Source organism: Lepus europaeus, unplaced genomic scaffold (genome assembly GCF_033115175.1).
Source record: "Lepus europaeus isolate LE1 unplaced genomic scaffold, mLepTim1.pri SCAFFOLD_3_1, whole genome shotgun sequence".
In the NCBI taxonomy this organism is placed as follows: Eukaryota; Metazoa; Chordata; class Mammalia; order Lagomorpha; family Leporidae; genus Lepus; species Lepus europaeus.
Genome location: NW_026909276.1, coordinates 2,577,982 through 2,605,253, shown reverse-complemented (window position 1 = coordinate 2,605,253; position 27,272 = coordinate 2,577,982). Strand labels below are relative to the sequence as shown.

General features: G+C 42.3%; 1 protein-coding gene across 2 annotated transcripts in view; it reads right to left on the bottom strand.

The window, feature by feature from the left end:
- The window catches only part of LOC133755275 (nucleoporin p58/p45-like), a 37,172-nt gene extending 10,921 nt beyond the window's left edge, over positions 1 to 26,251 (bottom strand). The window contains exons 1-5 of one of the 2 annotated variants that reach the window (XR_009865366.1): positions 26,124 to 26,251; positions 23,378 to 23,473; positions 21,518 to 21,576; positions 15,607 to 15,693; positions 13,812 to 13,853 (exon numbers count right to left, since the gene is read on the bottom strand). The gene's annotated coding sequence lies outside the window, so the exon portion shown is untranslated. Of the gene's footprint in view, positions 1 to 13,811; positions 13,854 to 15,606; positions 15,694 to 21,282; positions 21,358 to 21,517; positions 21,577 to 23,377; positions 23,474 to 26,123 lie in introns of those variants that run through there. The other variant, XM_062185449.1, reaches the window with a different exon arrangement.
- Positions 26,252 to 27,272: the final 1,021 nt, after the last annotated feature.

The following is a 27,272-nucleotide window of genomic DNA, read 5'->3' as shown; positions in this document are numbered from 1 at the left end:
TTATAACTAGTTGCTAAAATTAACAAATTTGTTAATGTTACTGAGGTCTGGCTGTCTAAACAGATTATCTAGTGAGAAACAAAACAAAAAAAAATTTCCTGTGAGTTTTTTTTTTGTAAGTTTTTTTATTCATTTATTTGAGAGGCACAGTTACAGACAGAGGAGGGAGAGAGAGAGCGGTCTTCCATCCTCTGTGCAGATCGGATCGCCGCAGCTCTGGCCATTGCAGCCATCTGGGGAGTGAGCCAGCGGATGGAAGACCTCTCTCTCTGTCTCCATCTCTCTCTCTGTAACTCTGCCTATCAAATAAATAAAATAAAAATCTTTAAAAAAAAAAAGGATTTAAAAAAGATTTTAAAAAATCTTAAAAAAAAGGTTCACTGCCCACATAGCCATATTGGCTGGAGCTGGGCCAATTTGAAGCCTGGAGCCAGGAGCTTCCTCCAGGTCTCCTACCTACATGGTGCAGTGGCCCAAGCACTTGGGTCATCATTCACTGCTTTTGCAGGCCATAAGCAGTGAGCTGGATCATAAGAGGAGCAGCCTGGTCACAAACCAGCACCCATATGGAGGCTTAGTCTACTGTGCCACAGCGCAGGCCCCGAAGTTTCTTTTAAAAAGGGACAAGCCTAGAACTTAGTTTGCAGGGCTGGTGCTGTGGCACAGGGGGTTAAAGCCCTGGCCTGATGCTCCGGCATCCCATATGGGTGCTGGTTCTAGTCCTCGCTGCTCCTCTTCCGATCTAGCTCTCTGTTATGGCCTGGGATAGTAGAAGATGGCCCAAGTTTTTGGGCCTCTGCACCAATGTGGGAGATCTGGAAGAAGCTCCTGGTTCCTGGTTTCAGATCAGCACAGCTCCAGCTATTGTGGTCATCTCGGGAGTGAACCAGCGGATGGAAGACCTCTCTCTCTCTGTCTCTACCTCTCTCTGTAACTCTGTCTTTCAAATAAATAAAATAGATCTTAAAATAAAAAGAATTCAGTTTGCTTACTAAATTGAGGTGAAAACAAATGGTAACATTAAATCTGATCACAGAATATCTTTGATTCTTGAGAAGGTATTAACAAAAATTAGGTCAAAATTTCATGTTAAATTTATTCAACATAATCTAAGATTGTTTTATGGGACTCTCAACCTCATGATTTTACAGTTACTTACATTACCAAAAAATGGTATTTTTTAAACCAAGAAGAGAGTATCATTGGATAAACATGTGCATTTACACATTTATACCTGCAATTTACTTTAAAATACTTCAGGAGAACCAAGGCATCCCTGGGTGAAGAATGGATAAAACAGACTCAGCAGGGTCTTGATAATGGTTGAAGTTAGGCACCTGGGCATTCATTACAATAGTGTTCTACTTTTGTGTATATTTGAAAACCATCACAATAGAAATTAAGGAGGAAAAATATTCACACAGCAGACTTCAAAGGGCCAACAGAGAATCATCTCTAACAACTGGAAAATTAAAGTACCATTTATTAGACTAAATTTTCCAGAAAATCTGATAAAAATCCCTCCTTTAAAACAATTATTTTAAAGCAGAAGGTCTAAAGTGTGCACGATCATTTCAAAAATGGTGTCATTTAACTTTTTAAAAAAATTTAAATTCTATTTAAAAGCTTAGTTGAATTAAAAAACTTTTTAAATGGAAGATTAAAAGTGAAACTATCAATAATCTTGATTTAACTAGATTTATTTTAATTCAGGTTTGGCTACTTTGAATTTTAAAGGTATCTGTTAGAAGTCTACATAATTCTGGGGCTGCCACTGTGGCTCAGCGGGCTAACGCCCTGGCCTGAGGCGCCGACATCCCATATGGGCGCTGGTTCTAGTACCAGTTGCCCCTCTTCGGATCCAGCTCTCTACTATGGCCTGGGATAGCAATGGAAGATGGCCCAGGTCCTTGGGCCCCTGCACCCATGAGGGAGACCTGAAGGAAGCTCCTGGCTCCTGGCTCCTGGCTTCGGATCAGCACAGCTCTGGCCGTTGCGGCCATTTAGGGAGTGAGCCAGCGGATGGAAGACCTCTCTCTGTGTCTCTGTCTCTCTCTGTAACTCTGCCTGTCAAATAAATAAAATAAAAATCTTTAAAAAAAAGAAGGAAGTCTACATAATTCTATGAATTTCATCACTAATTTATTTTATTTACATTAATAACTTTGCATGTAGGTGCCTTAAATTCTCCAATTAAAAGATACAGAATGACTTTAAGGAATAAAAGAACAAGACCCATCTATTTGCGGCCTACAAAAAAAAAAAAAAAGAAAGAAAAAGAAAAGAAAAAAGAAAAAAACCTTATCAACAAAGATACACACATACTGAAAGAGAAAGGATGGAAAAAATATTTCATGTTACTGGAAAACAAAAATGAGCATGTATAGCCATCTAAATGTCAGAAAAAATACACATGAACACAAAAACTCTCAACAGAGACAAAGAAGGACAATTTATAATGACTAAGGGAACATGTGACTATAGTAAATGTATATTTACAAAATGCCAGGGCACCTTGCTATTTAAAACTAATGCTAATAGATAAAAAGAGAGACAGAGTTCAATGCTATGATATTGGAGGACTTCAACACCCCACTTTCATCACTGGACAGATCAACTAGAAAAATAATAAACAAAGAAACAGAGATAATCTAAACTATGGACTAAAAGGACCTAATTAATATCTACAGAACATTCCACACCACAGCTGCAAAATACACATTCTTTTCAGCAGTGCATGGAACTTTGTCTAAAATAAACTATATGATAGGACATAAAGTAAGTCTCAACAAATTCAAAAATAATTGAAATCATAGCACTATCATTTCTAACCACAACGGAATGAAGCTGGAAATTAACAACCTAAGAAACTAGAAAATATACAGCAACATGGAGACTGAAGAACATGCTCCTGAATGAACATGGGGTCATAGAAGAAATCAAAGGGAAATTAAAAAAAAAATCCTAGAAGTAAATGAAGATGATGACACACATGTCAAATCTTATGGGATACAGCAAAAGCAGTGTTAAGAGAGAAATTTATAGAAATTAGTGCCCACATCAAGAGATTAGAAAGCCATCAAATAAATGATCTAACAATGCATCTTAAGGACCTAGAAAAAATAACAACAAACCAAATCCAAAATTAGTTGGATGAAAGAATTAATTAAAATTAGAAAGCAAATAGATAAAATTTAAAAAATACAAAATATCAGTGAAATGAAGAACCAATTTTGAAAAAGAAAAAAAAAATGATGTACCATTAGTCCAACTAATCAAAGAAATGAAGATGTAAATTAATAAGAGATGAAAAAGGAGATGTTACAACAGATAACACAGAAATAAAGGAATAATCAGGAATTACTACAAACAGCTATATGCCAACAAATTGGAAAATCAAGAAGCAATGTATAGATTTCAGGACACATAAAACCTACCAAAACTGACTCATAAAGACAAAGAAAACCTAGACAGACCAATGAAAAAGAAGGAGATTGAATCAGTAATAAAAAATAACTACACATTTCATGATGCTCTGAAATATAAGTCCTTACACCAGGATGGTGCTCTCTGACCCTGAGTGGGCCTGAGCATTAAAGGGAGGAATGTGGTAGAGGATTTCCTGAGGTGAAATAGAAAAAATCCTATCCTAGGAATGATCAACATCTGATTGCAATGTAACTAGGATTCTGCTTGCTGGCACAAAGTGATGATGATAACACTTGCCATACAACATATAGCTCAGTATATGTGTAGAAAAAACAATATTAGCAACCATGTATGTATGCACAGTATTGTATGTGAAATTAGAATATCCAATGAAATGTATTTGTGTAGCTAAATATGGGAGAAAAAGAAACTAAAATGATATATGAGAAAATGTCCCTCTTTGGGGCACAGGCTTTGGATAAAAATCCAATTGGAGGGGGCCGGCACTGTGACATAGCAGGTAAAGCCACTGTCTGCAGTGCCAGCAACCCTTATGGGCACCAGTTCAAGTCCCGGCTACTCCACTGCCAATCCATCTCTCTGCTATGGTCTGGAAAAGTAGTAGAAGATAGCCCAAGTCCTTGGGCCCCTGCCCACTGCACGGGAGACCCGGAAGAATGTTTCTGGCTCCTGGCTTCGAATTGGCCCAACTCTGCCCAATGCAGCTATCTGGGGAGTGAACCAGTGGAAAGAAGACCTCTCTCTCTCTGCCTCTGCCTCTATGTAACTCTGCCTTTCAAATAAATAAAATAAATGTTTAAAAAAATCCAACTGGCCCTTATGCTGACATAACAGTAATAATAATAAAAGACTGCTTCCTGCCTTGATGACTCATCTATGTTCAAATACCACTGCAATCCACTCATAATTTATCACTAGAAGGGAATTTAAATTGGGCCCAAACAGAGTGGCACAGTGGGCTAAGCCACCCCTTGGGGCACCTGCATCCCACATAAGTGTGGTGGCTCCTGTCCCAGCTGCTCTGCTTCTCATCCAGCTTTCTGCTGATGTACGTTAGAGATAGCAGATGTTGGCTGAAGCATCTGAGCCCTTGCCAATCATGTCAAAGACCCAGAAAGACTTCCAAGCTCCTAGCTAGGTCCTCACCCAGCCACAGTAGCTGCAGGCATTTGGGGACTGAAACAGTAACTGGAAAATCTTTCTGCCACTCTGCCCTTCAAAGAGATGATAATAAATGAACTATTTTACAAAAGAAATATAGACAGATCGAGAAACTTAAAAATAAATTCATGATTAACTTCACTATTAACAACTCAATTTTGATAGTGTGGTATTCTTAATTTTATATATGAAATAAAAAGTAAAAGATTTGCTGTATCCTTGTAAGGAGTTAAGCAAGGAGGCAGAAACAGAGAGAGAGAGAGAGAGAGAGAGAACAAGAGAGAGAGAGAGAGAGAGGTCTTCCATCTGCTGGTTCACTCCTCAGATGGCTGCAATGGCCAGAAGCTACACTGATCCAAAGCCAGGAGCCAGGAGCTCCTTCTGGATTTCTGAGGAGGGTGCAAGGGCCCAAGGACTTGAGCCATCTTCCACTGCTTTCCCAGGGCATGGCAGAGAGCTGCATTGGAAGTGGAGCAGCCAGGACTTGAACCAGCACCTATATACGATGCTAGCACCACAGCCCTGGCCCCAACTGCATTTTTTAAAAGATAGCAACTGATATAAATAAGGGCTTCAAAAATTTACTTCAAAAAACATATATTTTCCATAAATGTCTGGTAGAAATTAAACTTGTATTAGTGTATTTATATAATTTGTTAAATAGTATAATTATATTTTAACTTATGTGTCAAAATCTCTCAAGCCATTGGGTGCAAATAGTTAACTCCATAGTTGGTGAAATTTTTATTACCTATTAAAAGCACCCTACCTGGGCCAGAACAATTCATTGTAAGTGAGTAGTTTAATGTCCAATATCCCTTTATCTGGGTCAACAGTTATAGATAGGGCTTTCCAATTTCTTTGTATGGTTGCACCCAACCCCTCCTGGCCATCAGCTTAAAATTGCCCTGGCACAGCAGCTTAGCATGCTGTGCCACAACACCAGCCCCTCTGTTCCTTTAGTAACTCTTAGTATGTACCAAGTGTTCAAAATAGTACCCAATCTCTTTATTGCATGGTCTTTGTGCAGTACTTAATGCCATCATTTTGGTTCACTCTCCCCTCCAAAGTGTTTAAAACTATTAAAAATGATTAAGCATGATAATTTTCCAGACTAGAAAAAAATAATTGGTAGGATTGTCTTCAAAACATAATCTGCCTGGAATGTATATGTAAAAGAAAAAAGGGTGGGGATAGGGAATAAACATGCCCAGAGAACTGTCATCCAAAAACAATAGTTTTGAAGTAAACATGCAAGGTATTGACATTTGTTATGTCACCTGCTCCAGCACCCCTGTAGATAATGGAAAACAAAGTAGATGTGCTCCAGTTAGTAACAAAGTCTTCCCATCCAAACAATTGAGGTAAAACAGCCATTCCTGAGCTAGCCATCACATATTTTATCTTTCTAAATAATATATATTTTTAAAGTAGAACTGTAGAATTAGACTTAAATAGAATAAATTTATTTAAAAATCCAAAACGAGGGGCCGGCACTGTGGCATAATGGAGAAAGCCTCCTCCTGAAGTGCCAGCATCCCATATGGGTGACAGTTCAAGTCCTGGCTGCTCCACTTCTGATCCAGCTCCCTGCTAATGCACTTGAGAAAGTAGTGGAAGATGGCAAGTACTTGTACCCCTGCGTGTATATGAAGACGCTCTTGGCTCCTGTCTTCAGCCTGGCCCAGCCCTGGTCACTGCAGCCATTTTGGAAGTGAACCAGTGGATGGAATCTCTCTCTCTCTCTCTCTCTCTGTCGCTCTCTCTTTCTGCCTCTCAAATAAATAAATCTTTAAAACATTCTCAAATCCAATAATAGGTTTTGATATTTACATTAATTTTATTCTATCAGTCAGCCTATCTGACACCTGACCCCTGCCTCATATATAGCTGAGGTCTGTCCCTTTATATGAGTAGTAAGTAAGGTATTCACTGCCTTATTGCATTTCCACAGTGAGAGGGAAGAACCAAAGAGAATGCCCCACAATAAAGCACTTTAGGGTGATCGCTGATAGATAACATGGTGAGTGCAATACGGACAGAAGCTTCCCACTGGGTGAATGGGAAGACTAGTTAAGGGCATCCAGAGTTCCAGAGGAAGGGGATACTTTGGTTCTTTTCACATCGCTAAGAACAAAGGGCCCAGGACCACCCAACAGAAAGAACAGAACTTCATAATGCCCTCAGCCTTTCAGCAATAATACATCTGTTGATCCTGAAACTTCATAAATATATCTGGAAGACATGTGGAGGAAAGCAGGCTGAGTCACCCGAAAAGGAGCCATAGAAGGGCAGTTCCAGTTGTCTGATAGCTGAAGGGACCACCATGGATGTCTTCAAGTGACTTCAGACTGCTGTCACCAGTGGTTTGACTTGATGTCTGAAGATTTCTACTCTATGTGTACTACATACTCTGTGATCAACACTTGGGCCTCAATTAAAGTCATATTATGACATGACTCAGTCTTGCACAATAACAATTTTTTTAAAAATTTATTTATTTGAAAGGCAGAGTTAGAGAGAAGGAGAGAAAGAGAGATCTCCTTTCTGCTTCATTCCCAAATGGCCACAATGGCTAGCGCGAGGCCAGGTCAAAGCTAGGAGCCAAGATTTCATCTGGGTGTGCCATGTGTGTGCATGGGCCCAAAGACTTGGGCCATCCTCTGCTGCTCTCAGGGAGCTGGATTGGAAGTGGAGCAGCCAGGACTCTAACCAGCACCCACATGAGGTGCCAATGTTTCAGGCAGTGACTTTACCTGCTATGCCACAGCACTGGCCCTCACAATAACAATCTTAATGATATCCATGTGAAGGACATAGGTGAAGTCACTTTTAAACAAGAGGGTGGAGAACAAAAGGGGAATACTAAGAAGACGGGCCAAGACACAGGGAAGGTTGGGGCAGAGAAGAATCACCCTGGAGAGGATTGTGCAGTATTGTGGAGAGAGCTGCTTAACACAAAGGCTTTTCTCCTACAAGCATGATGCTGAGATGTTGAGCCCCTCACTTGGTGGCATGAGTGGCTGGCATAGCACAGGTGTTGAGACTCTAGGGTCCCCAAGAGAACCCTAGCCCTATCCCATGCACTGGATCTGAACTTCCCAAAGAGCAGTTAGCATCCTTGGCAAGGAGGTGTAGCCTTATGGAACTTCCCCAAACTTCCCAAAACTGCTGCTGTGCTCTCACACCTTTTACCACCACTTCAACCACTTCTTTCCAACTGAGCCTCCTACTCATTTTACACTTTGCTTCCTTAGGAAAAGAGTGTCCTGAAAAAGGAGACATTTGCCAGTGCTGCAGCTTAATAGGCTAATCCTCTGCCTGTGGCGCTGGCACACTGGGTTCTAGTCCTGGTCAGGGCACTGGATTCTGTCTCGGTTGCTCCTCTTCCAGTCCAGCTCTCTGCTGTGGCCCAGGAGTACAGTGGAGGATGGCCCAAGCGCTTGGGCCCTGAACTCACATGGGAGACCAGGAGAAGCACCTGGCTCCTGGCTTCAGATCAGCATGGTGTGCCGGCCTCAGCATGCAGGGCATAGTGGCCACTGGGGAGTGAACCAACGGAAAAAGGAAGACCTTTCTCTCTGTCTCTGTCTCACTGTCCACTCTGCCTGTCAAAAAAAAAAAAAAAAAAAAAAGAAAGAAAAAGAAAAAGAAAAAGAAAAAGGAGGGATTCCCCCAGAAACTTAGGCCTCTAACGTGGTTCCTCCACCCCTAATCCCTGGAATGCAGCCAGCAGAAGGAAGGCAATGGAGGGCACAGGACAGTTTGAGGCAAGAAGTGAATTTCAGCAGCTTCAATGAGCAAGAGGCACAGTACAACTCCTGACTGTGACTGTGACTGTCTATGAGTCAGAGACAAGAAGCAAGAGTGTAGAGGGCAATGGGACTGTGGCACCCATAGAGGGTAGAGATTCCTGCTGTGTGTTACAAGAAAGGAGAGGGATGACTTGCAAGGGCAGGGAGGAGGTGCATGTTTTACAGCTCACTGAGTATTTGGCCATCTATTACGAAGCGGGTTTGAAAATTGGCTCCTGGTTTAAAGAGACTTTGGAAAGCAGCACTGAAAATGCAACACACTGTACACAAAGGGACCTCCAGAAGACTGTCTCTGCAGGCCAGAAGGTGATGGTGTGGTTTATTCAAAGTCCTAAAAAAAGTAAAGAAGAAAATTGCAAACCAAAATACTGTATTAAGTGATTATGTATTTCAAAAATGATACATAGACAAACCTTCCCAGAAAAACAGGTCAAGGTGTTTATCACCACTCGCTATTCCTGCCTTATATAAATACTAAAGAAAATTCTTCAAGTAAAAGGAAGAGAATGGTAACTGAATAAGGAAATCATGTGAAAGTAGGAAGTTCATCAGCACATGTGCATACAGTGTCAAATTCAAACCACTAATATCAAGGTAATATCAATTGCATTAGTATAAATGTTAAAAGACAAAACAATGAAAAACAACTATGGCAGCAATACTTTCTGAATGATATAAAAACACAAAATGTGACATCAAAACATAGATCGTTGGAGGAGAAGAAGTAAAGGGATAGTTTATATGAATTACCAAAATTAAGGGTATCAACTTTTTAAAGGAATTATCTATTTGGAAGGCAGAGTGACACACACAGGGAGAGGCCTTCCAACTGCTGGATCCCTCTCAAAATGCCTAAAATAGTTGGGTGTGGGCAAGGTCAAAGTCACGAGCAAGAAACTCAATTCTGGTATTCCAGGTGGATGGCAGGGGCCCAAGTAGCTGGCCACCTATTGCTGCCTTGCCAGTCACCTTATCAGGAACCTATAGCTGGGACTTGAGCTGGCACTCAGATCTGAGACACCAGCATCACAGGCAGTGGTTTAACCTGCTGTATCACAATGCTGGCATCAGATTAAAACAGCATGTTATGAGATGTTTTATATAAGCAGAAGTGCAACTACTAGGAAGAAATCTATGAGAGATCTCTTAAAATTCAAGGCAATATGTATTTTCAAAAAACCATGGGAATATTTTAAAATAATTTTCACCAAAATAACCTAACCTTTTAATTCCAATGTTTTTGAAACATCCTCATAGACAACCAAAAGCTTTTTGGGGGCTGGCATTATGGTGTAGTGGTTAAAGCTGCTGCCTGCAGTGACAGCATCCCACATGGGCACCTGCTCAAGACCTGGCAGCTCCACTTCTGATCCAGCTCTCTGTTATGGCCTGGGAAAGCAGTAGAAGATGGCCCAAGTGTTTGGGCCCCTGCACCCATGTGGGAGATCCAGAAGAAGCTTCTGGCTTCTGGCTTCTGGCTTCAGATCAGCTCAGCTCTGGCCATTGCAGCCATTTGGGGAATGAGCCAGAGGGTAGAAGACCTCCCTCTCTCTTTCTCTCTCTCTCTCTCTCTCTCTCTCTCTCTGCCTCTCTGTAACTCTGCCTTTCAAATAAATTAATAAATCTTTTTTGAAAAAGCTTCTTTAAAATATTCAAAATATTTGATACAAAGTAATCAAGTCACAAAGGACATAGAAATGAGAAGAAAAAGTTGAATAAATTTACAAAACAAGAAATGTTAGTAAAATCTTAGTAATAAATCCTTTTTTTAGTGAACAGTTCTCTTTTTTAAATATTTATTTATTTTAAAGTCAGACCTACAGAGAAAGAGGGAGAGACCAAGAGAGAGAGGTCTCCCATCTGTTGGTTCACTCTCCAGATAGCCACAAAGGCCCAGGGCTAGGCCAGACCAAAATGAGGAGCTAGGAGCCTCTTCCAGGTCTCCCATGCAGGTGGCAGGAGTCCAAACACTTGGACCATCTTCCACTGCTTTTCCCAGACTATTAGAAGGGAGCTGGCTAGGAAGCAGAGCAGCCAGGATACAAACCAGTACCTACATTTGATGCTGGCATCACTGGTGGCACCGTAACCCACCAGGCTCAATTCTGGCCTGAGTAATAAATTTTTAACTATTAATAATTTTTTGGAAAGTAAATGAGTTAAATTTTCAAAACAAAAGCCATGGAGTGGATGCATGAATAAAACAAAACTAAGATATGACTATATGTTGGATACAAGAGACTCATTCACTCTAAATCATACTGACAGAATGAAAATGAAAAGACAGAAACACAGTTCAATTGAACAATGCATGAGAACAAATGGGTCTAACAGAAATATACAAAACCTCCATCCAAAAGCAGTAAAATGAAAATTCATCTAATGTGCACATGGAATATATGTGGTCACACATTAGGTCACAAAGCTACTCTTTTCCTTTCTTTCTTTCTTTTTTTTTTTTTTTGTTGGACAGGCAGAGTGGACAGTGAGAGAGAGAGAGAGAGACAGAGAGAAAGGTCTTCCTTTTGCTGTTGGTTCACCCTCCAAAGGCTGCCATGGCCAGCAAGCTGCAGCCGGCACACCGCGCTGATCCGAAGCCAGGAGCCAGGTGCTTCCCCTAGTCTCCCATGGGGTGCAGGGCCCAAGGACTTGAGCCATCCTCCACTGCACTCCTGGGCCACAGCAGAGAGCTGGCCTGGAAGAGGGGCAACTGGGACAGAATCTGGTGCCCTGACCGGGACTAGAACCAGTGTGCCAGCGCCGCAGGCAGAGGATTAGCCTATTGAGCCATGGCACCGGCCCACAAAGCTAGTCTTAAAAATATAAGACTAATATTATGTCAAATATAATTTCAAATCAGTGACATGAAAATAGAAACCATTACAGGTAGTTTATAAAATTTATAAATATGTGGGAATAAAGCAATATGCTCTTAACAACTATTGGTTCAAAAAACACTTAAAAATGAAGTTAAAAATATCTTGAGGCATGGCCGGCACCGTGGCTCAACAGGCTAATCCTCCGCCTAGCGGAGCCGGCACACCGGGTTCTAGTCCTGGTTGGGGCGCTGGATTCTGTCCCGGTTGCCCCTCTTCCAGGCCAGCTCTCTGCTGTGGCCCGGGAGTGTAGGGGAGGATGGCCCAAGTGTTTGGGCCCTGCACCCCCATGGGAGACCAAGATAAGCACCTGGCTCCTGGCTTCGGATCAGCGCGGCCTTTGGAGGGTGAACCAATGGCAAAGGAAGACCTTTCTCTCTGTCTCCCTCTCTCACTGTCCACTCTGCCTGTCAAAAATTAAAAAAAAAAAAAAAGAAACAAAACATAAACAAGCTTATAGAATGCAGCAAAACATATCACAACATCACTCCAACATAAAAGATCTGGAGGCCAGATCTAAGCTTACACCTGTAGTGCCAGAATCCTATATGGGCACCAGTTCGGGTCTGGCTGATTCTCTTCCAATTCAGCTCTCTGCTATGACCTGGGAAAGCAGCAGAAGATGGCCCAAGTGCTTGGGCCCCCTGCAATCATGTGAGAGACCCAGAGGAAGCTCCTGGCTCCTGGATTCAGATCAGCCCAGCTATGGCTATTGTAGCCATCTGGGGACTGATCCAGTGGATGGAAGACCCTATTCTCTGTGTCCCCCTCTCTGTCTGTAACTCTATCTCTCAAATAAAATCTTGGGGCCAGTGCAATGGTGCAGCCAGTTAATACCCTGGCCTGAAGTGCCGGCATCCTATATGGGCGGTGGTACTAGTCCTGGCTGCTCCTCTTCCAATCCAGGTCTCTGTGATGGCCTGGGATAGCAGTAGGAGATGGCCCAAATCCTTGGGCCCCTGCATCTACATGGGAGACCCAGAAGAAGCTCCTGGCTCTTGGCTTTGGATCAGCATAGCTCCAGCCATTGCAGGCATCTAAGGAGTGAACCAGTGAATGGAAGACCTCTCTCTCTGTCTCTACCTCTCTCTGTAACTCTGTCTTTCAATAAATAAATTAGATCTTTAAAAAAATAAATAAAATCTTAAAAAATAAAATAAAAATAAAAGATCTGAAATAATCTAGTAACCTAATGGTATCTATAACTCAGTAAATTAAGAAAAATCTAAACATAAAGTTAGCAGAAAAAGAAGCAACAAAGATCAAAACAGTAATAAAAAATAGATCATGAAATAATAGAGGTAAGCATATTCTTAAATCTTGACAAAACTGACAAATTCTTACATCAAATAAAAAAAGCGCAAATAAAACCAGATATGAAGAGATGCTATGATTGATAGCAGTGCAAAGGATCATTACACATTAATATGAATAATTATGCATCAATAAAATTGATAATCTAGGTGCCCATGCTGTGGTGCAGTGGGTTAAAGCCCTGGCCTGAAGTGCCAGCATCACATATGGGTGCTGCTTCTAGTCCTGGCTGCTCCTCTTCTGATCCAGCTATCTGCGATGACCTGGGAAAGCAGTATAAGATGGCCCAAGTCCTTTGGCCCCTGCACCCACATGGGAGACCCAGAAGAATCTCCTGGCTTTGGAAGGGTGCACCTCTGGCCACTGCAGCCATCTGGGGGTAAACCAGTGGATGGAAGACTTCTCTCTCTGTCTCTATCTCTCTCTGTAACTCTGTCTTTCAATAAATAAAATAAATCTTCAAAAATAATAAAATAAAATTGATAATCTAGGGGCCAGCAAGTGCTGTGGTGTAGTGGGTAAGGCCACCATCTGCAGTGCCTGCATCCCACATGGGTGCCAATTTGGGTCCTAGCAGCTCCACTTCTGATCCAGGTCTCTGCTATGGCCTGGAAAAGCAGTGGATGGCCCAAGTCCTTAGGTCCCCTGCACCCACATGGGAGACCTAGAAGCTCCAGGTACCTGACTTTGGATCACTCCAACTCCGGCCATTGTAGCCATTTTGGGAGTGAACTGGCAGATAGAGGTTCTCTCTCTCTCTGCCTCTCTATAACTCTGCCTTTCAAATAAATAAAAAGAAATCTTAAAAAAAAAAAAAAGTAACAGGGGCCAGTGCTGTGGCATAGCAGGTAAAGCCACTGCCTGCAGTGCCGGCATCCCGTATGGGTGCTAGTTCGAGTCCCGGCAGCTCCACTTCTGATCCAGCTCTCTGCTGTGGCCTGGGAAAGCAGTAGAAGATGGCCCAAGTCCTTGGCCCCCTGCACCCATTAGGGAAGACCTGGAGGAGGTGCTTGGCTCCTGGCTTCGGATCAACACATCTCTGGCTGTTGAAAAAAACTTTCAAGAAATTTGGTATAAAAGAAATGTATCTCAACACAATAAATGCCATTAACAAGCTCAAATGTAACACCATAGTCAGTGAAAAGTTGAAAACTTTCTCAAAATTCAAAAACAAGATAAAGATACCCAGTCTCACCACTTCTAATGCATCTAGTCACATGACCTCCAGTCCAAGCATCTAGGGAAGAAAAAGAAATAATGACACGCAAATAGAAATGAAGAGATTAGATTTTCTGTGTGCTGAAAACATAGCTTTATATATGCAAAACCAAAAAGATCAGTTACCACAATTGAGTGATAAAACGGAAGCATGGTTAAATATATACAAATCAATAAATGATTCATCACATTAACAGAACAAAGGACAAAACCTATATGTGTATGTAAATAATATCTACATATGAAGTGAACAAGAAAAAAATGTTTAAAAATATCAAATCCCAAAATATAAAGCTGAGGAAAAAAACCCATGTGATCATCACATCAGATGCAGAAAAAGCATTTGATGAAATTCAATACATTTTCATGAATAAAAGGACTCTCAAGATTAAGTGTTCAGGGTCCACTGCTGTGGAATAGCATGTAAAGTTGCCACCTGCAGTGCTGGCATCCCATATGGGCACCTTTGAGATTCCCAGCTGCTCCACTTCCAATTCAGCTCTCTGCTATGGCCTGGGAAAGCAGTGGAAGATGGCCCAAGTCTTTAGGCTCCTACAACCATGTGGGAGACCTGGAAGAAGCTCCTGGCTCCTGGATTCAGATAGGACAAGCTCTGGCTGTTGCAGCCATTTAAGGAGTGAACCACCAGATGGAAGACATCTCTCTCTCTCTCTCTCTCTCTCTCTCTCTCTCTCTCGGCTGTTGCAGCCATTTAAGGAGTGAACCACCAGATGGAAGACATCTCTCTCTCTCTCTCTCTGCCTTTGCCTCTCTGTAACTTTGCCTTTCAAATAAATGAATAAAATCTTAAAAAAAAATTAGATGTCATCCTAGAAATATACCTGAACACAATGATGGTCATACATGAAAACCCCGCAGCTACCACCAGAGTCTTAGTGAAAATCTGAAAGCTTTTCCTTTAAGACTTAAAAAGACAAGGATATGCATTCTCATCATATCAATTGCATATAGTACTTAAATTTCTAGCTAGAATGATTAGGCAAGAAAAAGAAATAAAACCACATGAAAGTGCACAGAAGTAAAATCATCTGTTTGCTGATTACACTATCTTACAAGATGCCTAAACTATCTTTAAATATCTTGCAGTATTTAAAGAGTAATATAAAAATAATATAAAAGGGGGGGGGGCGGCACTGTGGCATAGCAGGTAAAGCTGCCGCCTGCAGTGCCAGCATCCCAAATGGGCTCCAGTTCAAGTCTCGGCTGATCCACTTCTGATGCAGCTCTCTGCTGTGGCCTGGGAAATCAGTAGAAGATAGCCAAAGTCCTTGGGCCCCTACACACACATGGGAGACCCAGAAGAAGCTCCTGGCTCCTGGTTTTGGATCGATGCAGCTATAGCCATTGCAGCCAATTGGGGAGTGAACCAGTGGGTAAAAGACCTCTCTCTCTGTGTGTGTCTCTCCTTTTCTCTCTGTGTAACTCTGATTTTCAAGTAAATAAATAAATTTTAAAATAATAATAATATAAAGGGTGATAGACAAGATTACCAATAGGAAAGAAACCCAGGAAAAAAAACCTGCAATTTAATTTCTATAGCTATAAAATAGAGTAACTATAATAAAAATCCACTTGTAAGCTAAATAGTTCAGAATAGGAACAAAAAATTAATAGAATTTGAAATACGGTCTGATTCCAAAAGCATATGTCAGGAACCTGATCCCCAAGGCAATAATTTAAGTTCTTAGGAACAGATTAACACTAGTTTTAAAATGGCCTGAGGCTATGAGATTTTTCTCTTACTCTCTCACCATGTAATGATGTTTGTCATATTAGGATGCAGGAATATGGCCCTCTTCAGGTGGGTCTTCTTGGCCTTGGACTTCCCAGATTCCAGACTATAAGAGATAATTTTTTCATTATAAAACTATCCATTTTATGCCATTTTTATAACAACACAAAATAAACCAATACATACTTTCTAATCTCTTAAAAATGTTTATTTATTTTGAAAGGCAGCGTGATAGTTAGAGATAGAGAGAGAGATAAGATCTACTATTTGCTGGTTTATTCCCCAGATGACCACAATGGCCAGGGCTGAGCCAGACAAAAACAGCAGCCTAGAACTCCATCTAGATCTTCCACATGGGTGGCTGGGCCCAAGTACGTAGATCATCATCTGCTGCTTCCCTAGGTGCATCAGGTAGGGAGATGGGTTGGAAGAAGAGTAGCCAGATCCAAACCAGCACTCCAATATGGGATGCCAGCATTGCAGTTGGTGGTTTAACCCATTGCACCTCACTGGCCCTGATATTTCCTCATATTTATGAAAGAGAGAAGGGAAATGCAGAAAGCTTTAGCAAACCATGAAACCAATATACTAAGCTAAAGTACTTCAAAAAGTTTGCAGAAAGTGGAAGTAAACATAAGCTCACTTTGGTGAAAACATTTTTAAAATCATATGGAATCTTTAAAATTTTTTAAAAAGATTTATTTATTTGAAAGGCAGAGTTTACAGAAAGATAAGAAGACAAAGAAAAAGATAGATTTTCCGTCCATTGTTTCACTCCCCAAATTGCCTCCATGGCCAAGCTGCGTTGGTCTGAAGCCAGGAGCCAGGAGCTTCTCCCAGATCTCTCACAAGGGTGCAGGGGCTCCAGGACTTGGCCCATCCTCCATTGCTTCCCCAGGCACATTAACAGAGAGCTGGATCTGAAGTGGAACATCAGGGACTCAAACCAGCGCCCACAGGGGATGCTGGCATTGCAGGTGGCAGCTTTACCTGCTATGCCACAATGTCGACCCCTGAACTTCTTTTTGTCCAAAAAATATTATCTATTTATTTTATAGGCAGCATGCTAGACAGAGATCTTCCATCTACTGGCTCAAAAAACAAATGTCGGCCGGCGCCATGGCTCACTAGGCTAATCCTCCGCCTGCGGCACCAGCACCCTGGGTTCTAGTCCCGAGTGGGGTGCCGGTTCTGTCTCATTTGCTCCTCTTCTAGTTCAGCACTCTGCTGTAGCCCGGGAAGGCAGTGGAAGATGGCCCAAGTGCTTGGGCCCTGCACCTGCATGGGAGACCAGGAGGAAGTACCTGGCTCCTGGCTTGGGATTGGCGCAGTGCACCGGCCGAAGGGGGTGAACCAATGGAAGGAAGACCTTTCTCTCTAACTCTGCCTGTCAAAAAAAAAAAAAAAAAATTCTGCAATGGCTGGAACTGGTCTAGGCTGAAGCCAGGGACCAGGAACTCTATCCAAGTCTCTCACACCTTTGGAAAAGCTCCAATTGCACGGAGCTGGAGCAGAACTGGAGCAACTGATAACTGAACTGGCAGTATCAGTGTCCCTATTGGTGACTTCATCTGCTATGCCACAAAACTGGCCCCATCAATGAACTTCTTGGAAACTCCTAGTGTGAGCACTTCAAACAAAAATTTTTGCATTAAAATAACCTTATCTTTTATTTCAGCTCTCCAAAATCTGTTTGGAGTATCCTCATACATGCAATTGGAGCTTCAGGTAGAAAAAGAGAATGAATAAATCACAAAATGTATGTGTAGTCATGTGAGCACTGGGTCACATCCTGGGAGGTCCACTTCCAATCCAGCTACCTGCTAATACACCTAGGAAAGCAGCAGAAGATGGCCCAAATATTTGCACCCCTCTCACCCATTTGGGAGACCTGGATGCAGTTCCAAACTCCCAGCTTTGGTCTGACCCAACCCCAGCCATTGTGGCTGTTTAAGGAGTGAATCAGGGGATAGAAACTCTTTCTTTCTTTCTTCCTCCCTCCCCCTTTTCTCTATAATTCTGCCTTTCAAATAGGTTTTTTTTGTTTGTTTGTTTTCAAATAAGTTTTTAAAAATAATAAACCTTCGGGGCCGGCGCTGTGGTGTAGCGGGTAACGCTGCTTCCTGTGGTGCCAGCATCCTATATGGGTGCTGGTTCGAGACTTGGCTGCTCCACTTCCAATCCAGTTCTCTGCTATGGCCTGGGAAAGCAGTAGAAGATGGCCCCAGTCCTTGAGGCTCTGCACCTACATGGGAGACCCAGAAGAAGCTCCTGGCTCCTGGCTTCAGATCGGCACAGCTCAGGCTGTTGTGTCCAATTGGGGAATGAACCAGTGGATGGAAGACCTCTCTCTCTCTCTCTCTGACTTGCCTTCTATCACTGTGTAACTCTGACTTACAAATAAGTAAATAAATCTTTAAAAAATAAAAATAATAAACCCTCATAAATTTCCTAAAATACATGGCTGAAAACAAGCTGAGGAATAACTAAGTAATGAATTTACTGGAGATACATTCACTTTCTTTTGTCTTAGAAACATGTACAAATCTCTGGAATCATATCTGGAAGAAAAGGTATGGAGGGAGTTCAAAGAGAAGTGACTGGGCTTGATTCTAGATTCTACCGTGAAAAGCAAGATCATGATAGAAACGACTTGAGAATAGTGGACACATCAGCTAAAAAAAACAAAATCAGATTCTCCACAGGGGAAGATTTCCTTCTACATAGAGAGGCAGGAAAATGCTCCCTGAAAGAGCATTCATAATTCTATCACTCAGTAGAGATTAAATACATTATCTAAAGGTTAATGAAAACATTTATTTGCTATTGATTTTTTATAAAAAATCAATACTACTGCAAAGAAATGCTATAATTTTGAGAATTATTATTTAAATAAATTGTAGTATAACAAAGAAACAATCAACATGGTGTGACTAAAATTCATGAAGAAAATACTGGGTAGAATTAGCCATTTTTCTACTGATACAAGTGTTCCATAAAGGATTCCACATTAGTGCTTTCCATAGAACTTCTATTGCTTTTATACATCTAATATTCCATAGAAAGTATGACTCTTACAATCAATGTGTGTTTTTCCAGGAGCCAGGAGCTTCTTTTGGTCTCCCACATGTGTGCAGGGGCCTAAGCACCTGGGCCATCCTCCACTGCTTTCCCAGGCACATCTGCAGGAAGCTGAATCAGACATGGAGCAGCTGGGACTCAAACTAGTGCTCATATGAGATGCCTGTGCCACAGTTGGCAGCTTTACCTACTTCACCACAGTGCTTGCACTACTACATTTTGCAATTGCTCTAAACAGCATACCTCTTTTATTTACACTTTTATGTATTTCTTCCCTTCAATGTTGGCTTTGTCATTTTACTTGCTTTAGCCCATGGAACATCAGGAAAGATGATACAAAGTTTTAATAATTAACTGCTTACTGGGATTTGCTTTACTGGACATAATTACCTTGTGAAAAAGCCTGGGAGTTGCCTGTTGGAGACACAGGATCCAGCTGAGATATAGTGCCAACCACCAGACACATGAGTGAAGCCATCTGCAAGGCACCAGCTCCAGTACAGGCCCCAAATGACTTAACCCTCATTTGTGTGCTCGCTTCAGCAGCACATATACTAACGCTCATTTGTGATCCCAGGCAACACCCACAGAGGAAGTACCTACCTGAGCCCACCTTAAAATGTTGAATCAGGATTATAAATATAGTGGTTATACTTTAAATTTGCATTTTTTTTTTTGTTGACTTGTTGAAAATAAAATGCTGTTATGTACTGGTGAGAAAAAAACTGATTTACATGCCAAATACAATGATTAAAACTTCATGATCACATGCAGATATATTCATGAGCATGAGCCATGCCAACCAGAGGGATGTCAGCAAGGTCACTGCCACATGATAGTCTGGAAATCATAGACTATGCTCCAGGGGCTGGTGCTGTGTAGCAGATAAAGCTGCCTCTGCAGTGCCAGCATCCTATATGAGCACTGGTTTGAGTCCTGGCTGCTCCAATTTCAATCTGAGTCTTTGCTATTGCCTGGGAAAGCAATAGAAGGTGGCCCAAGTCCTTGGGCCCCTGCCCCTACATGGGAGACCTGGAAGACGTTCCAGGCTCCTGGATTTGGATCCACACAGCTCTGGCTTGCGGCCATCTGGGGACTGAACTTGTGGATGAAAGACCTGTCTCTCTCTGCCTTTGCCTCTCTGTAACTCTGCCCTTCAAATAAATGTTAAGTTTTAAAATGACTATGCTTCAATTTTTTACATATATTTTGCATTGTATGTCATTTCACTTGTATTTATCAAAACCATTAATAAAGGGATTGATTGCCATTTTAAACATTTGAAAAAGTTTAATATTAAATGTCTATAGAATTTATGACTATCAACCATTGATAACGAATTAAGTGAGAAAAACTTGAATTACAAACCTTTGGGGCTCACACAATCCATATACATTATGGGGAGAAAGGATAAAGACATTCATGGTCAAGCCAAAGTCTCTTTAAACAGTTCTAAATTGACTGTGACTCCTAAAATCCATCTCAAAACTAAACATGAGTTTTGAACTAGCTGCGGCAAGACAGCACTGCTCAAAACTGAGAGGGCCTGATATCCACAAATCATGTGACACTGGTCCACTCAATTATCTCCTAAAAATCTACTCTGTTCCTTCTCTCTTATAGGCAGGTGGATTCTTGCCACCTCTCTTGTCCTGCCAGGAAGAACTCTCAGGACAGAGGGGGCATCATCACATCTCTATACCAACTGTGGTTATAGACTAGGCTTCAGAGAGCTCCAACTCTGGAAATAATGGAAGCAGAATGAAGTACTGGGAATAGGTTTGGGGGCAATATAGATAGACTCTCAAATAGGACAAATTACCCCCTCCACTGCAGGCAACACCTTCAACACCCTTCCAATAAGTAATATTTCCTAGGGCCTTGCTTCTCATAGATCGCACAAACTTTCCAAAGTCACCTGGTCTGTAGTAGCTTATGCATGAGCTAAGATAGCATCACTCAGATCTCTGGGCAGTAGGATGCATGGTTGCCTCAGCCATACCATGCTAGGATTCTCCTTTAAAAGGGATTCATTTGTTCGCCTGTGAAGCACTAAGCTGGTGTGGACCAAAGGGTTATCCTTTAGGTGGATTTCCATTCATGAAATCATTCTTCCTTACAGCAAACTACTTTTTTCTAAAGAAAATAGGATCATCCTTCAGCACTCCAATTTCCCTTAGATATCCAGTATTCTTGGAAACTAGCATCTGTGTGACTATAAACCCATACATTGTTATGGGCAGGATACACAGGTACAGCATGGGGCAGGAAGTTTCACTTGCTGAGGAGACACAACAAACCCCACAAATACAACTACACTCTTGTGAACAGGCTGCACACACTTCACAATGATATCTCTGGGAAATCAGGGCTATGTCACTGGTACTGGGAATGCCTTCAGGTTACAGATGGATAAACCAACATCATATAGGTCAGTAACAGGATCCTCTAGGGGCTGAGCTGGAACTAGACTCACTCCAAACACCTCCTGGCTCATACAATCTGCAGGTGCTCCTTGCCCCACTGCCATCTTGGATTGACCACACCATTGTGGAACATGTGAAATCAGATTCTGCATGATGGAATAATACAGGCCTTCTAGCAAAGCACCTACCTCCAGCAGAGTAATCACTCGAAGCTCAGTCCATGGTGGGCTTCCTCACCCTCAGACCTTAGGTTTTAATGACTGCTCTCCCTCACAGGCCCAGAGCTGTGGCAAGCATCTCCCTATCAGGCCTCACCCACCTGAGAACCACGGATGCTTCTGTTCCTAAAAAGAGGAAAACACATGTTCCACTCCCCAGAGACCCCCGTGGTCTGTGGGCCGCATCTTTCCCTCTGGCACTTACCTTCAGGAACACAGAATACAGTCAGTGCCTTTGAACCAGCATCAGGACAGTTGCAGAGTCTAGAATTTCAGGGAAGGAGAGGACAGGAGTGAGCAACATGACCTGCACTGAGATAGACCTGAAAAATCCCTTCCCATGGACCTGTGCTGGTGCTGTCATGGAAGGGAGAGACTTCATTTCCCCTAGGCCTCTGCACCCCTTCACAAAGAAACAAGAAAATGATGTGTCTATTTCCTGGGCACTCAGCCCTGCTACCTTGAGACCAGATGTGATGCATCAGAATTGGCCTCTATCTGCCAACCATGTAGAATACTGGTGACTAATTTATGGATTCACAAGCTTACATTTTAAAGGAATGTGTGAGGAATAGAGAAATTATACTGTGGACAGTGGTGATCACTGTCATAATTATTTTAATTTTTAGTTCAGACAATTGCACTGTATTTATAGAACACATATGTTTTTAATACAGATCTTCCATAAAGCATGGGAAAAATTGCAATGAGTATTTTACTTTAAGATATTTGAACAAGAAATTGATATTACTATGGCACTCATGTCTAACCTTTAAAAAGATGTTTGCTTTGCAGAGATGGTAAGAAATGTAGACAAGAAACCAAAAAAAAGCTAAAAATGATGACCATGAGAAGACAAAGAATGAGAGAAAAGTGAACAGTTCTAGAAAAGAGATAGATATCACAAAGTGAGGGATCACACTGAGCTAAAAACTAAAGGTAAAATTCACAGGCTGCTTCAGGAGTACATTTACATAGCACTTAAATGTTGCATTTAAATCGTATCTCTGTATGAGATTGCTCACTCAGATTGTACCACCTTTTACATTTTTACTACTGGTGGTTTGCAGAACAATAAATCCTGTGTTTTGTTGCAGTGTGTTCTATACCAGTGCTCACCATTCCTCCTTCAAATTGACTGTACATAGTTCTAGAATTTTATAGCTTTTAAAATTTTACATCGCTATATATCCAAAGATTTGTTTTATTAATATGCAATAAAGGCTTAGAAATTAAAAAATAAATAAATAAAAAGATGCTTGCTCTACTCTATTAAAGTAATTTGTGAATCTTCCATGGATCATATTTGAGAGTTGGGAAAACTCTTCTATTGTATACGCTGGAATAAGATATGAGGTCCTAAGGTGTGTGCCTCCCAAATTCATTGTACAAATACAAAAATTACAATGTCTGATAGCTACTTGCCTAGGAACTCCTGAAATCCATCTGTTTATCTGTGTCCCTTACACTTTTGAGAGCAGGACCTCAACTTTCCCTGACATTTGCTGCTTTGTGCCACCCACTAGACAAGGAGGTCAAACAGAATTTCATGGATCTCCCACTACTTAAGAAGCTCCTCTCCAAATAGAGATGGGCATGGCTCCTGTGGTCAGGGCTGATATGTTCTTGAGTGGGAGTATGATGTGCTAACTCTTGGTTAACAACCTACCCATGGTTTCCTCTATACCTAAGATATCATTTGCACTGCTCAAATTCCTGTGGCTTCTCTGATTCTGCCCTTGCTCCACAGTGACTTTATTTCCACAAATTAAGGAATGAGTCTCAAACATCTAAGCCTAGACACCTGCATCTCAGACCAGAGAAACAACCCTGCCATGAATATATAGATCTCAGTTATACTCCTTGAGACAGAAAATGAACTTGCAGGTATCAAACAGCTAGTCCGTACCAAAGAGCATTTGGTCCTTATGTCCTTTCCTAGGAATGGTTCCTCCTATTTAGGTGGTCATACACCTCTGCCACCAGGAGCTGCTCGTACTAGGATTGGAGGTGTGGATTCTGGGAGACTTCCTGAGAAGAGAGAAAGTAGGAAGACCACACTCACTGAGAGTTTGCTGTACGAGGCACTCATTTTCTCTGTGTCCAAGCTGTATACTCCATGCATTGGCTGGACTTCACAATTTGGAGGATTTATCTTTTCCTGTATGCAGAAGAATGAATAGTCCCTGTTATGAAGATACAGGGACTGACAATCAGGGAGCAGGATTGACAAATGCAGAATCCAACAAAGATTAAGAACTATGGACAACATTTTCTGATTACTGCTACTAAAAATATTTAGTCATGTTCATGTGCAATCTGGCCATGTTTGGTTTATATTTATTTATTTTACAAATATATTCTTTAAACAGATATTTACATAAAATTAATATCACCTTTCTTCACAACCCCTGTCCTCCTATCACTTTTCTCTTGTATTTATATCCACATGTCTCTAGAAATATGCAATGAAGGGAAGACAGATTTCATGTGGATTTGAGATTGGAATACTACAATATTAAATATTGCATAAAACTCTGAAATAATCCAATACATACTTTTAAAAATATCAGAAATCATATAACTTTCTTATGTAGTATAATTGAGTCATCACTATAGCTCACTTATCATGGGATTCATGAACTAAAAATATACATACAATTCATTCCTTTCCAGTTCTTGGTAGCCATCTCTGCTACCAATTTAGAACATTTTAGCACCTCTACAAGACAGTAGGAGGTGGGGGCAGTTGGCCTAGTGCTCAACATGCTGCTGGGGACACCCAGATCACATAGTGCCAGGGTTTGTGTGCCATTCCCACTGCTGGTTGAATTCAAGCTTCCTGCTAGTGGAAACCCTGGGGACACATCCAGCATGCAATGGCTCAAGTGATTGGGAACCTTAAGCCATTTTGAGACCTGGATTTAGTTCCCAGCTCTCAACTTTTTAAAAGTTGTTTTAAAAATAATCAATTTGTTAAAAAGAGAGAGAGGGAGAGAAAGACAGAGAGAGGAAGAGAGATTGTTCACCCAGTAGTTCACTCACCAAATGCCTACTACATCTAAGACTGGGCCAGGCTGAAGCCAGAAACCTAAGATCTCAATCTGTGTTTTCATGCAGGTTGCAGGAACCCATGTACTTACTAAACATCGCCTACTATGATCACCTACTGCTTCCCATGGTGTGCACCAGCAAGAATATGGAATTGGACGAGCAAGGTTCAAACTCAGCTACTCTCTGATATGGAATGTAGACATCCCAAACAATTTAACTATTACACCAATCACCCATCTCAGCATAAAAAATTTATATTAGAGTATCAAGTAGATGTTACCTCTTTTGCTCTCATGGAAAACATTTACAAACAGAAAACAAACCTTTGAACTATTGATTTTCCATGGGAGAAAATGGTTTATAATGCGGTAAGTTTCAGGGTAGAAGTTGGCATCTGGCTACTTGGGGAGATCTCTGCATATTTATGGGTTTGTTACCAGACTCAGTGCTCTGGATTGGAAATGATTTGTCCCCTCTGAAACTCATGAGGAAATTTAACCCCAATTGTGAGATATTAAAAAGTGGGTCCAAGGGCCAGCGCTGTGGCCTAGCAGGTAAAGCCACCACCTGTGGTGCCAGCATCCCACATGGGCACCAATCCAGCTCTCTGTTATGGCCTTGTAAAGCAGTAGAGGATGGCCCAAGTCTTTGGGCCTCTGCACCGGAGTGAGAGACCCAGAAGAAGCTCCTGGCTCCTGGCTTCAGATCAGTCCAGCGGGTTGTGGCCACATGAGTGAATCAGCGAATAGAAGACACCTCTCTCTCGTTCTTGTTCTCTCTCTCTCTCTCTCTCTCTCTCTGCCTCTCCTTCTGTGCCTAACTCAGACCTTCAAATAAAAAAATGAATCTTGGCCGGTGCCATGGCTTAACAGGCTAGTCCTCTGCCTTGCGGCGCCGGCGCACCGGGTTCTGGTTCTGGTTGGGGTGCCGGATTCTGTCCCGGGTGCCCCTCTTCCAGGCCAGCTCTCTGCTGTGGCCTGGGAAGGCAGTGGAGGATGGCCCAAGTCCTTGGGCTCTGCACCCGCATGGGAAACCAGGGGCTGGCGCCTGGCTCCTGGCTTTGGATCAGCGCGATGTGCCGGCTGCGGTGGCCATTGGAGGGTGAACCAACGGCAAAAGGAAGACCTTTCTCTCTGTCTCTCACTATCCACTCTGCCTGTCAAAAAAAAAAAAAAAAAAAAAGAATCTTAAAGGGGAGTGGGGGGAGGTCCAGGTCAGACTTTGTAAGAGGTGATTAGGATAAATCCACTTATGTGATTAATGGGTTAATGGCTGATCTCTGGGGGTCTGCCATGAAATCCACTTTAATTGGCCTCTCTCTCCCTCCCTGTATTTGTCTCCGAGCCACCTCAGGCCTCTGCCAGACGCTGCTCAACCTCGGACCAAAACCTTAAGCCAAATAAACCGTTTCTACCGCCCACCCGGCATGGGACGCTGTGCTCAGGTAACAGGACAAGGACTCAGTGCCCCAGGAAGAGCTACTCCAAGAGAACCTGGCGGTGTACCTGAGACTCCACTCCCTGTGTAGTTAGAAAAGTCAGGGGAATCAGGGCACCCTGGCCAGAAAGAGGGGCAGGAGGACCCGCAGACCACAGCTCCTCCCCTCAGTGCAGTCCACAGTCTCCCTGAGGGCCGTCCCGCCCTAACTGCACAAACAGGGCAGACCTGGGGCTGCGGTCCCTGGGCTGAGCCCGCACGGGCAGAAGCCCGGGTCCTGGCCACCAGCGCAGCTCCCACCCGGTGGGCCCCACACTCACCATTTCCTCGCTTCCAAGGCATTCTGGGGTCCTTGGGCGGCTCCTGAGATGAAGAAGTTCACACAGCGCAGCCACTGAGGCACCCGAGCCCGCTCAGCAGCAGCACAGGGGACCCCTCCCAGCGCTGCCACAAAGCAAGGTCCCGCGGGGTTCCACAGGGTCGCCCTGACGTGCCTGATTGGACAGTGACCGCAGCCGGCCGCGCGACATCACAGAAGGTGCAGCCAATCAGAATCCCCTAGGCTGGGGCGGTTCCTTGGGGCGGTGCCTGGTAACAGGGGCGGTGGGGCTCAGACTGAAGCTGCCTTCTTCTCCTGCCCGGGTGCTCCGGCAGCAGGGGGTGCTGTCCCTGCTCTGGTGACTTTGGCTTCTGGGCGCCCTCAGCTGTCTGTGGTCCTGCTGGATCCTGTGAGCCCAAGCTTGCTTCCTGAGAGCTGCAGTTCACAAGATGCTTGCTGAACGCTGCCTTTCCGGCAGTCTTGGCTTCTTGCTGTTAGCTCACGTGAGGTTTTGTAAAGCTGTTTATCTGAATGTACTTAAAGACATCACATGGACTATTTTATCTTTGATTTCTCTTACAGGGATTTGTTTGTTAGTCTCTGTTTTGTCCTTCAAATCGTTTTCTGTTTATTTCCTGCTGGTGAATAGCAAACCAGTTGAGGGCCTATATTGACTTTCTACCCAGTAATCTTGTTTAATTTTGTTAATATTTTCTGTTATATATGAATTATGTTGGATTATCTGTTGATAGTGACATCACCCACATATATTGACAGTTTTGTTGCTTTAAAGTTGGTCCTTTCACCCAATATTTCATTTTTATTAATTTATCTGACCAGAACTCATGTACAATGTTGAAGAGAAATAATGAGAACAGACAACTTTGTCTGGGTCTGCTTCCAGAGAAAAAGATTTAAATGTTCTGTGTCAATTATGCTGTTTTTAATAGGCTCACTATAGTAGGTAATCTTAGTTGGAATAATGAAGTTGCTATGATGTACTATTCTAACAGCTTCTTATTTAAGGTTAGATACTAAATTTGATTAAGTCTTCTAATCTAAGGGATTATGTAACTTTTTCTTGTATTTTCACTTACACGGATAATCGACACTCATTTTTAATTGTCAGCCACCTTTGTATCTTTTAGTA